This window comes from Schistocerca cancellata, chromosome 2, assembly GCF_023864275.1.
Source record: "Schistocerca cancellata isolate TAMUIC-IGC-003103 chromosome 2, iqSchCanc2.1, whole genome shotgun sequence".
NCBI classification, from domain to species: Eukaryota; Metazoa; Arthropoda; class Insecta; order Orthoptera; family Acrididae; genus Schistocerca; species Schistocerca cancellata.
The window spans coordinates 916,717,718-916,730,098 of NC_064627.1; the positions used below are offsets into that span (position 1 = coordinate 916,717,718).

Consider the following 12,381-nt stretch of genomic DNA (forward strand, 5'->3'; position numbering starts at 1 on the left):
TAGATTATTTGTTTCGTTGCGATCTACTTGCCCCCTCTCGTTTGTACCTACAACAGTGAAACACCCTCTTTATTGGGTGATTCAGCAAAGACTTTCACCTCAGATATTTCTGGAAACGTTTAAAAAAATGTCGTAATGAACGACGACTTGGGTGAAAGTCCTCGCTAGACGACCTATAATCCAAAAACAGCAGTATCAGAAATTGAGTCCACCTGGATGCGAAACACTTTGTTATTCGTTTATTTCTTTAATTCTCACAAACTAGTTTCGGCAACAAATATCACCATCACAGTCTTTTTTTTAATCTTATTTATTGTATGTTACAGCGTGTTTTTGAGAATTATTGTCGCTGTTTGCGACATATTTTCTGTGCGATTCTTTTTTGTTGCCGTTTTTACTCAGCGAACATCATGTCATATGCAAGTTCGCTGGATGGTATGAAACTGATTCTATACACAGAAAAACAAAACTTTCGCACTTTGTTTCTGATCGCTGAGTAAAAATGGCAACAGAAAAAAATCGCACAGAAAATATGTAGCAAACAGTGACAATAATGAAACTTCCTGGCAGATTAAAACTGTGTGCCAGGCCGAGACTCGAACTCGGGACCTTTGCCTTTCGCGAGCAAGTGCTCTACCAACTGAGCTACCCAAGCACGACGCACGCCCTGTCCTCACAGCTGACGAGGTACTGGCAGAATTAAAGCTGTGAGGACGCGGCGTGAGTCGTGCTTGGGTAGCTCAGTTGGTAGAGCACTTGCCCGCGAAAGGCAAAGGTCCCGAGTTCGAGTCTCGGCCCGGCACACAGTTTAAATCTGCCAGGAAGTTTCATATCAGCGCACACTGCGCTGAAGAGTGAAAATCTCATTCTACTGACAATAAGTCTCAAAAACATGCTGTAACATACAATAAATAAGATTAATAAAAACCACTGATGATGGTGATATTTGTGGCCGAAACTAGTTTGGGAAATTAATGAAATAAACGAATACCAAGGTGTTTTGCATCAAGGCGGGCTCAATTTGTGATATTGCTGTTTTTCTATGCAAACACGGACCAAATAGAAGAGTTTCAAGATAATCCTTTTTTATAGCTGTAACATTTACAAAGATATCGATATCAACTTCTCTTTTTCAGATGGAACTATAGTAATTTCTGATGTTAACATCGTACTTCTAAAAGAGAAGATTCATAGACATTTCGCTCTTCAAAATCCATTTAATAGTTTCGTGTTACTTACAACATCACTGGCTACAGCAAGCCAAACTGCACATGAGCACGACGTGTTCCGACACGCGGGCTGAATTTTGTTCAAATGGCTCTGAGCACTATGGGACTTAACATCTGAGGTCATCAGTCCCCTAGATTTAGAACTACTTAAACCTAACTAACCTAAGGACATCACACACAGCCATGCCCGAGGCAGGATTCGAACCGGCGACCGCAGCTGTCGCGCGGTTCCAGACTGAAGTGCCTAGAACCGCTCGGCCACACCGGTTGGCCGGGCTGAGGCACGACCTGTCTTGGCTTTGCTCAGTCCTTCTCGGAAGTACTCTGTACAACACGACGTTTCGTGTAGCATTGAGGAGCGGCGTTTCTCGGTCGGCGTGACATTCTTCAGTACGGCAGAATCGTAATGTCAGCGCTGTTTACCTTACGCTGTTTGTTCGTGGTACGAAAAAAGTTCATAATCCAGTCGCTGTCTGTACGAAAAAGAGGCAGTCTAGTGAGCTATCGTCAGAAGCCTTTAAATATGAATGGGAATCACAGAAGAGGAGGAAAAGAATTCTCAGTAACTATTACGCAGTCTCATAATCGACAGCTGCTGTAAATTTGCTATTGAACAACACTAGACAGAAAGAATTTGAAGATTTAGTTGATGATGAAAAAGCAAAAAATTACAGTGGTTGACTAACGGGATTCATTGTTCTGTACATCAAAAAGTACTTTACGCTAAATTTTCGGGCATTTGGAGTACGTGTTAAAACTGATACGAATACAAAATTTTCTAAGGTCGCTTGCATCATTACACTGTCAGTTGCAATATTTTTCGTTGGAATTGCAAGAAGAGTGTGGAGACTTTATATATGGCTGAAAAGTACCTCGGTTACGTGAAGTAGCAGGCCTGGAACGATCTGTCGATTTAAAAACTACTATTCTTGAATTCTTGAAGGAAAAAGGACAGAAGGAACGAAAATTAGAACATACAGAACGCACTGCAGAACTCTCATTTTAAATAGACCTGACTGTACACTGCCCCCAATAAGACACTGCAAGGTGAGAAACAACTTGCTTCTGATTTGGTGGGGATGCACTGAAAAAGAAAATAGCATTGAGAAATCGACAAACCGTGTCAGAAAACACCGTCCATTTTCTTAACGTCACTGGCGTTAAAGAAAATGGCAGTTTTGAAGAATTCGTTGTGGCCTTGAAAGAATTACAAGGATAGTTTTCTAAACATTTAAAGGACACTGCTAATGTTATATCCATTTTAGAGCTGGTTTCCAGACCGCCGCTTAGCTGAAAGCGCCCTGTGCATGTGCAAATAGAACATTGATCTGCAGTGTAACTCCTGCTTAAAAGACAAATTCTTTTACGTCACCACTATCCATTGTTTCCCTTTGGAAGAGTTTCCACGTCTCCATAATGAGGTTGCAAACGTCATAAAATATTTCGATCAACATGTGAGTTCGGAAAGCTTTCTTTGATTATGCAACTGAGTAAGCCACGATTAAGTCACAACCTGAGTGCAAAATTTGTGAAATTGTATGTCTCTCTCCGTATGCCGATAGTTTGTAACAGAAGAAAATTATATTGTATCTTTAGTGCGCCAAAAAATAAGTAAATAGTACTGAAAATTTATTTTGTTGATGATCAACGTTGTGTAGAAATAAGAAATGTAAAACTAAGTCGTATGCAGTGTGACTGCGTCGCCATTTAAATGCGTCGCATTCGCTGTTTCTCTCTCTTCCCCTTCCCACGTTCAGATTTTGTGACATGGCAATGCGACAAGTGAGCAGCCAGCCAGGCGAGAGGGCTGAGCACACTGTTCGTAGCTTACAATTTCTGGAACTCATCCATCGGTTTTGAACAAGAAACCGACTGCTGTCTTGCGCGGAAGTTCGTGATTTCAAACCCAAATAAGGAAATGTCTCATGTTGGATGAGTAGGAAACAGAATATTTCGCCTGACTTCACGTTACAGAACTTTGTTCACTAAGATAAACTCAAAGATGAAGTAGATACACAAAATCCGACGAACCATGAGGATTTAAAATATCGTATTATTGCAGCATGTGCAATGATATTGGAGGAATTTATTCTGTCTGTCCAGAAATGGGTATGTCGAATACTTGATAACATAGCCCTAAGTGGAATTTTAAGGAAATGTGTATGACCATATGCTTTGGTGATTTCGTTTTTCTTGCAGTTGCTTAAGTAATTTCGCAGTGTCAGTGTTTGTCATGACTCCAAGTGTACCTCTACTCCCTGTTTAACAAATCTGTTCAAATTTCGATGGCCACCTTTGTTTCAACGCTCAGGGAGATAGAATGGAGACCTCTTACTGGTGTTAACTGCTGAATCATCCTTGCCTTCCAGCTGGTGTGAGTCTAGCTGCATTTAGCCAAGTATGATTAGTATCGGTTTTAAATTATATTTTCTCTACTATTAGATTTTCGTAGTCCAGAACCGCGCTGCTGCTACGGTCGTAGGTTCGAATCCTGCCTCGGGCATGGATGTCTGTAATGTCCTTAGGTGTTGTGACTTGGCAAGACAGCCAAGCCACTATGATTGGTAGCCGAAAGGCACGCGCTAAGCTCACGCAGGCTGGCGTGAGGTCTGGAACAGGACAATGTAATTAATATAGCCAATAAGGTACGTTGCTGCTGGAATACTTAACTTTAATTCATAATTGATGAACATCGGTCTGACGGTATATGCATCACAAGATAAATAGCAAATGATAATGGCGCCTTGCTAGGTCGTAGCAAATCACGTAGCTGAAGGCTATGCTAACTATCGTCTCCGCAAATGAGAGCGTAATTTGTCAGTGAACCATCTCTAGCAAAGTCGGCTGTACAACTGGGGCGAGTGCTAGGAAGTTTCTCTAGACCTGCCGTGTGGCGGCGCTCGGTCTGCAATCACTGACAGTGGTGACACGCGGGTCCGTCGTATACTAGCGGACCGCGTCCGATTTAAAGGCTACCACCTAGCAAGTGTGGTGTCTGGCGGTGACACCACATTAGGTTAGTTAGGTTTAAGTAGTTCTAAGCCTAGAGAACTGATGACCTCAGATGTTCAGTCCCATAGTGGTTAGAGCCATTTTTTGAAGTTTTTCGTAAACAGATTGTCTTACACGCGTCAATCTGGAGCGTTGCAACAGCTTGACGCATGTGTTCGGAACAACACAAGCTTCCAGTTTCGTTTTCTAATTACTTAGCGGTGATTCAGTGGTGACCATCCTGAAAACATACGTAACTAACTTAGCACCGCTGCTTCACTAGCGTAGACTGTATGGTCTGCACAGATAATTGTTTGGTTTTCCTTTAATCGAATTTTTACCTTGTTCACAAATTCGCCGGCCGGAGTGGCCGTGCGGTTCTAGGCGCTACAGTCTGGAGCCGAGCGACCACTACGATCGCAGGTTCGAATCCTGCCTCGGGCATGGATGTGTGTGATGTCCTTAGGTTTAATTAGTTCTAAGTTCTACGCGACTGATGACCTCAGAAGTTAAGTCGCATAGTGCTCAGAGCCATTTGTTCACAAATTCCAACAGCTTCTAAACTCTCCATGCTATTGAAGGCCACAGAAGCACAGTCTTTTCCGAATGTACTTCTACGAAATATTCACATAAAAAATTTCGTCTCCTATTTCACTTCCTTAAAGAATGAATCTCCAAAATCCTGAAACATGTGCTTTCTTTATTTCTAACCGAGAAGTCAAATACCAGTTTCCATTGATTTAACTCTAAAAATGCTTTAGTACTGCTTTAATAATGGTTTCTTTTCAAAATAAACTTTCAACCGCATCTTTACTCCCTTTCTGCTTGAATTTACAAAAAGTACTGAAACACGTATTTCTTTATTTATGACCGAGAAACGAAATACCAATTTTCGTAGCTCTAGCTTCAAATTTGCCACATAATTGTTCTGTACTTCTCTCTTCTAAATCGTAGCGAAAATCATCGACAACTTTGGAAATGTCACGCGGACGTCCACATCAAAGGCCCCAACATCTACTGGTAACTAAGGTGCTGTTTAAGGGTAACGGCGCATTGAAAATTTATCTGAAAAACACTGTCTTGGTACACTAAATGTCTGTTAATGATTCCAACGGCGTTGAAAGCTCTCAGAAGAGGTAATATAAAAAATTAACGTACTGACGTAGATGAATTCACCGTGGGCTTGTGGTTGCCGGCATGGTAACTCAGCATGTTCAATCATAGGGTTAGCTGCTCTCTGTCACTGAAAAAAGAAAAGCCTGTGTGAATGGATCAACGATGAACTTGAGCGGGTGTCTAGGACGTCCGCCCCTAACAAATGGAATGAAAAAAGTGAGATTTTAAAAAAATGGTCAGAGTGGCAGATTTATAGTGTGAAAGAAAATGTAAAATAGCTTCAAATCTCGCTAAGGACTTTTTTATCTTCGCGGTTTTAACGTGTTGTAAGGCGTTATTAATTTAATAAATAGCGAATGGCTGCTACTGAAACGAGCATCATGACATTAATGTTCTTCTTTGTCAAGAATAACAGTTTATTTACCAACATGTTATAATTTCCGACGTAGCACCTACCACAGCCGGACGCTAAAGTTTTTTATTGCAGCCTACTGATCTGTGCATATTTGAATTTTGGAGCCCCAAATTACTGTTCATAATCACCTGTACAGCTGAACTAAAAAGAAAGTAGGCCCTACTGTTCCAACCTACTTCTGAATGAGATTTTCTGTTTGGTTTTAGCCTCTGGCATAAGACAAATACAGCTTATTAACAGATCTTTTTCACTGATCTGGAATCATTCTCCATATAGGTAACTGTTCTTTCATAATGTTTTGCAAACATACACATACTGATGTAACAAAGTACCACGTGTACACGGAAATTGTGTATAACTTCCCCAGTCTGCATCTTATGTATATTTCGTCACTTCTCACTTTATATTTTCTCAAAACACTTGCAACGCTGTGGTAATATCGTGATCTACTAACAAAGAAGGGAGTTTGTTTGCAGTTGCTCCTCTTTTAGACAAACGGGAACCATTTCAATAGCTCACTGCAGTACGCTGTTGACATACTAGTAATCTGATGAATTTTTCTTATTTCTGTTAGTGACTGATTGAAACGTTTTCAGTTCTGTAATTAGGTTATTGGCTCATTTGGAACTTGGTTTCGTGCGAGACTTAATTTATGCTTGTTAGGATTCCAGCCTCAACTTACATTTCTTTACAACCCAATCTTGACATAATTCTTATTATACTTACTATACGACTTAAGTACCCTTCCCTCAAATCCTGTTTATACTTTTGTAGTATTCTGTAACTGAATTACTACACTTTTGAGTAGTGAGTAAAGGTATGGTAAAAAATTTACAGACAAAATAATCACAGCATATTTTGTTGTATCTCTTATGGACAACTAAATTTCGTTTAACTCCAGTCCGTGTCTAGTGTCCACACGTACACTGAACCTATTGTACAATGAAGACGCATTCATGTGTAATTATCAGTTACACGTATGTGTAACTTACGTAGCGAACATTTTGTTCGAATATCCATACAGTACTCATTCACGTTGTTACAGCTCTAGTGACTTCATTTCAATTTTTCACGCTTCTGACATACTTGTTTTCTTCTTCTGGGATTCCTGTACGTTCTGGTATGGGAGATTAAATGGAGCAAAACAGTTTTCTTGTGGTGTCTTTGGTCTGTTTCCCTACACTTCTTAATCTCTTGCTTCTGGCCCTCAAGTTACTTTCCCAAATAAATTAAATCAACTAACCTACAACTAAAGCACACGGAATAATAGCAGTTAGCACACACACGATTAGTTTCTATTTCGGTTATCAAAATCCATTCGCTGCAATGTTTGTATCTTACTTGTACTGTCTACGTTACTTCGCTACTGCTTATTTTGCTTCATGCTTTTTCTACCAAGAACGCTTTTAATTTTCACAGTGTGTACTGTAACTCATATTAACGCAACCACCAAAACTGTACACAATACATAACGTACGGTGGAAGATACGGCTACAGAAAAGACCATCACCGAAAAAACGTACTCCACTTTGTGAGAGGATTGCATCAGCCTCTAACGGCTATTTTGCAGCAGTCGTACGGGGCGCTGTGACGTCACATGCTGAACTCTTCTTCCACGGGAGCACGTACAGCTCTGTGGATTGGCGTCACACCGAACCTACCTGTCCTCCTCTGTCCTAGTAACACTACCGTTGCTTTCAAAGTTACCGCCCTCCTTCAACTGGTCCGCTATTGAAACGTTTTGTGTATGTTGTATCCAACGTGCTTTCTTTAGAAAAAGCTGTGATATCCTAAATGAAATCATTATCATGTGATCATTGAATTATATGAGTAGCGGAATTTTCAGTTCTTCGAGTGGATTGTTTACGAGCAACAAAAAATAGCTATAGCTCCATAGATATTAGTTTTGCATTAAAAATGACACACAGATTACCGATTTCTCATTAAAGAGGTACAGGCTTCCGTTACTTCCAGGATACAGTCTGTTCTGTATCTTCCATTTTTTTCTTTACATACCTTAATTGCAAATTTTTGGATATTTTAGAAACTACAGACAGCAGCTTTACTTCTAAATATGACTATAACTGACTGTTGTACAATGAATCTGATGTTTTTAGCACAGGAATTGGCTCGTTGACAATGTTCGTAAGTCGTCATTATAATGCGAGTGACGTGCCCTAGCGTAGGGTCGCGACACTTAGCGGCTGATAAAGCCTCGTACAGACTTCTGCTTACATTACGCTTTTCATCTATTCGTATCCTTGTAACTGTTACATATTTTCTGTGTTAAATGTAAAGAAACAAGTGACTCAGTCAGTATTCCTTCGTTTACCTGTGCGCTTGAGGCCCATCAGTTTGTTCTCTGCTGGCTGTAACGACGAGACAACTCGCTCGTGAAGCTTTTTAGACTCCCAAAATGTATACGACGTTCTAGAAATGTTGTTCAACTGTTAGAGTGGCGGCGCAGTTGTATCCTTATCTTGTCGATACCTTAAAAAACAAAATAGAAAATAAAGGTCACGAAACTGGAAATGTGAAGAATAAAACACTTTGATGAAAAAGAATAGCAACTGATGAGAGATATGCTAACATTTTAGCAGCGGTAACACACACTGCGTATGTCGCTACGCTTTTTGTGTTTTACAGTTTGCAAGGACCGAATGTGTTCTTAGGCTGCACCGTACGTTCCGTATTAAGATCCATTGCTATCCTCCAAGTGATAAGAACATCGCTAGATAATATTATCAATTTGAAGACTCCGGCTTTCTTTGCAAAGGCAAGAGTACGGAACGACCAAGAGTAACTAAACAACGTGCTGAATGAATGAGACAGTTCCGTATTAAGATCCATTGCTATCCTCCAAGTGATAAGAACATCGCTAGATAATATTATCAATTTGAAGACTACGGCTTTCTTTGCAAAGGCAAGAGTACGGAACGACCAAGAGTAACTAAACAACGTGCTGAACGAATGAGACAGTCTTTCAGGCATAGCGACAAGAAATCTTTTCGGAAGGCTAGCCGCTAATTAGCAAATTCCAGTGACGTCTGTGTGAAGACTTTTAAGGAGACGCTTACTGCTACGTCCTTATCGTTTGTAGTGGTTTTAAGTTCTGAAGCCCATGCTCTATGGTTTACGTGCCAACTGTGCAACCGAAATGTTGATGCAACGAAACTCCCCTGAATTGAATTTTTTATGTACCGTATCCCGGAGAAAAATTTATGGGCGTTTGTTTTTCGGCGAAGCAATGTAACTGACATTTCTTGTCTTGATGCGCTAAAACTATAGCTCTTACCTTAACTGAGACACAAAAGTTTTCCGGCAGCAAGACGGTGCTCCGCCTCACTGGCATAACTCAGTACGTGATTGGTTAAACGACTTGGTACCTGACCGCCGCATTGGCTGCAATGGGCCGGGTGACACAGCTTGCTTTCGCATGAACTCCACGTTCACTCGATCTGACGTCTTGTGTGTGTGCCTCAGCTACCAGCTGATTTACCCGACTTAAGAAATTGTAATGGAGCAGTTGTTGCGACAATTACCCCAGACACACTGATCAAGGTTTGGGAAGAACTCGCCTGTAGACTCACTGTAAGTCGTGTAACGAATTGTGATCACACTGTACAATTGTAAGAAAAACTGTCTGAGTGCGTCTTTTATTTGGTGCGTTATTTTCAATTCTAAGTTGAATGAAATAGATGCTACAACACCCTAAAACTCCGACAATCATTTTCAATTACAGAAGTTGCTAAGCAAATATTGACATTTGTCCTCATTATTGTCAACTTGAAAACATGCAGCAGAAAATGGCACTTTAAAGAAGATAAGGAAACAGTTATTTTCAGTGCTACATGGACATCACATAGGCGGAGGAGGCCAAGCTACATGTCCCTAGATTAAGAGGAAAACAGGAGACGCAGAAATAACGACATAAAGTCACCTCCAAACGCTAACAACTGCAGTATGCGTACACACCCACAGCTCACTAAAAGCTAGAACAATAAAATAAAACCACAGCCAAGATACATTTCAACATATCACAACTATAGATAGACAAAATAAGATACATAGTGAGAATATGGTGTAACTTAGAACCCTAGGAAATTTTGTGTGGAAGCATGCATTGAAATTCAGAAAATAAGTAGCTTATATACCAATTATGCTATCGGAACTGGGAGTGACCACAAGAACCTTTGACATAATATGCAAAGAACGTACAAGAGCATGGAAACGCAAAACAGCCCATTTGACACCAGTGGAACGTGTGGACTAAATACATCACTCACAAAAATGAAATGTATATAGGAATAATCAGAGGTGATTATAGCAGACTCATTCTTCTGAAAAACTGCTACACATAAACAGTAGTGGTACAAAAACTAAAGAAAAATAGTAGAAAAGTTTCCTTCAACATAATGAATAATGAAGCAGACAAATTACACGTGTGTACAGACACAAAATTCTCCCCTCCAAGCAAACACGCTCTTTGCTATAAGGTAACTAAACACAAACGTAACAAAATAAATGTTAACCTCTTGTGGGAAGCATCAGAGCTCTTGTAATTAAAATTATGTTCAACTCATTTTAGTTTCTCTGAAATATGCCCTTCAGATCCAATTTTGTCTTGTTTAATAATTTCTGCACACTGTCATTTTTCAATTACAGAAGTTTCTAAACAAATATTGACATTTGTCCACATTATGGTTTACTAAAATTCTGCTGGTGAACGTTACACGATTCTATCCAAACAGGTTATTGCCCATAATGCAATCAAGAACTGACACACTTGCTAAATTACCATACTTGCTACTTGTCATAGGCTATTGGCTTTGCTTTGGGGACATGCGAAGGTTAGATAGGAAGAAAGTTATAGCTGACTTTTACGTTGCTGCTATCGTGGTCTTAGTACTCTAATCTGGCGCATGATTTCGAAAAAAAAAATACAAAAGTAAGAAAAATGTGCTTCACTCTCAAAGATGAAATTTGCGCTTTAAACCAATCATAATCTGCCACATACGACTAATTTGTCACCCCACTGACGACAGTAAATACTTGGAAGTAATGGTTGCTAACAGCGAAATCATTCCACTACATCGTTAATATCCATTCGGTATGCGTATCTTCATCGAATGCGAATATGATAGCGTGAACTTCGTAGTTCACGTCGTTATCATCAGAACAGCCACTGAAAACCTACTGTAGCCTTGAAAAATTGAGCTAAATGTTCAATTAAAATTTTGAACCAAGTTTTATTCATATCTATACCCAATTTTCAGATATGAGACCATCATAATCCAGTCAGACTCGGATATTTTAACAGCATCTTATGCAAGCGCAACGGGAATTTCACTGAAAATTTCTAAAAGAATCACATTAATAAATATTAACCAGAAACACTGTTGCATTAATGAATATCAGTGTAATGAGCCTCATCTTGTAGACTAAAACTCAGGCAAGGCAAACGTATTTACCATCTACACAATCTGAAACTAAGCATCCGGGCTAAGAAACTTGTAATCCTGATAAATAGTGACAAAAACTGAAATGACCATATGTTACTATTGGCAGGGAAACGCCCTCTGGGGCTCTTCGGCCCCCTGATGCACTTCGACGATTTGAGCGTTGATGAAAATGAGATGAAAAGGTTAGAACAATACAAACAATCAGTTCAAGAGCAAAAATAGTCTCCAGCCCATATCTACATCTACATGGTAACTCTGCAATTCACAGTGAAATGCCTGGCAGAGTGTTCATAAGCACATCTTTAAGCTACTTCCCTACCGTTTTCCTCTCGAACAGCGCTCGGCAAAAACGAACACTGAAATTTTTCGGTGCATGCTCTGATTTCTCTTATTTTATTATGATGATCATTTCTCGGGGTGGGCGTCAACAAAATATTTTCACACTCTGAGGAGAAAGTTGATGATCGAAACTTCATGAGATGGTCCAGCCGCAGCGAAGAACGCCTTTGCTTTATTGATGATGCTCCAGTTCGTTTGTCATACACGTGGCACTCTGTCCCCTATTTCGCGATATTATAACACGAGCTGCCCTTCTTTGAACTTTTTCGATGTCTCCCGTCAATCCTGTCTGATTAGAATTCCACATCGCACAGCAATATTCTAGAAGAGGGTGGACAAGCGTAACATAAGCAATCTGTTTAGTAAACCTGTTACGTTATTTAAGTGTTCTGTCAATAAATCTGAGTCTTTAGTTTGCTTTCATCACAAGGCTATTGACGTAATAGTTACAATTTAAGTTATTTTAAATCGCAGTCCCTAAGTATTTAGCATTAGTTGAGTTTACAGCCTTTAGAGTTGTGTGATTTATCGTGTAAGAGAAATTTAGCGGATTCTTTTTAGTGCTTATGGGGAGACTTCGCAATTCTCATGATTTAAAGTTAACTTCCAACTTTTGCATCATAAAGATGTGTTGTCTAAATCATTTTCCTATTGTTTTGATCATCTGATGACTTTACATGACGGTAAATAACAGAGTCATCTGAAATCAATCTGAGACGACTGCTCAGATTATTTCGTAAATCGTTGATGTAGATCAAGAACAATAGAGGGCCTGTAACACTTCCTTGGGGAACACCAGATATTACATGTCTTCTACTCGATGACTTTC

The 12,381-nt window shown here is 39.8% G+C and overlaps 1 non-coding gene across 1 annotated transcript; it reads left to right on the forward strand.

Moving 5' to 3' along the window:
• Positions 1 to 728: 728 nt before the first annotated feature.
• Trnas-cga (transfer RNA serine (anticodon CGA)) lies at positions 729 to 803 on the forward strand. Its single transcript has one exon. It is a non-coding gene; the product is annotated as a tRNA-Ser (tRNA).
• The last annotated feature ends 11,578 nt before the right edge of the window (positions 804 to 12,381 follow it).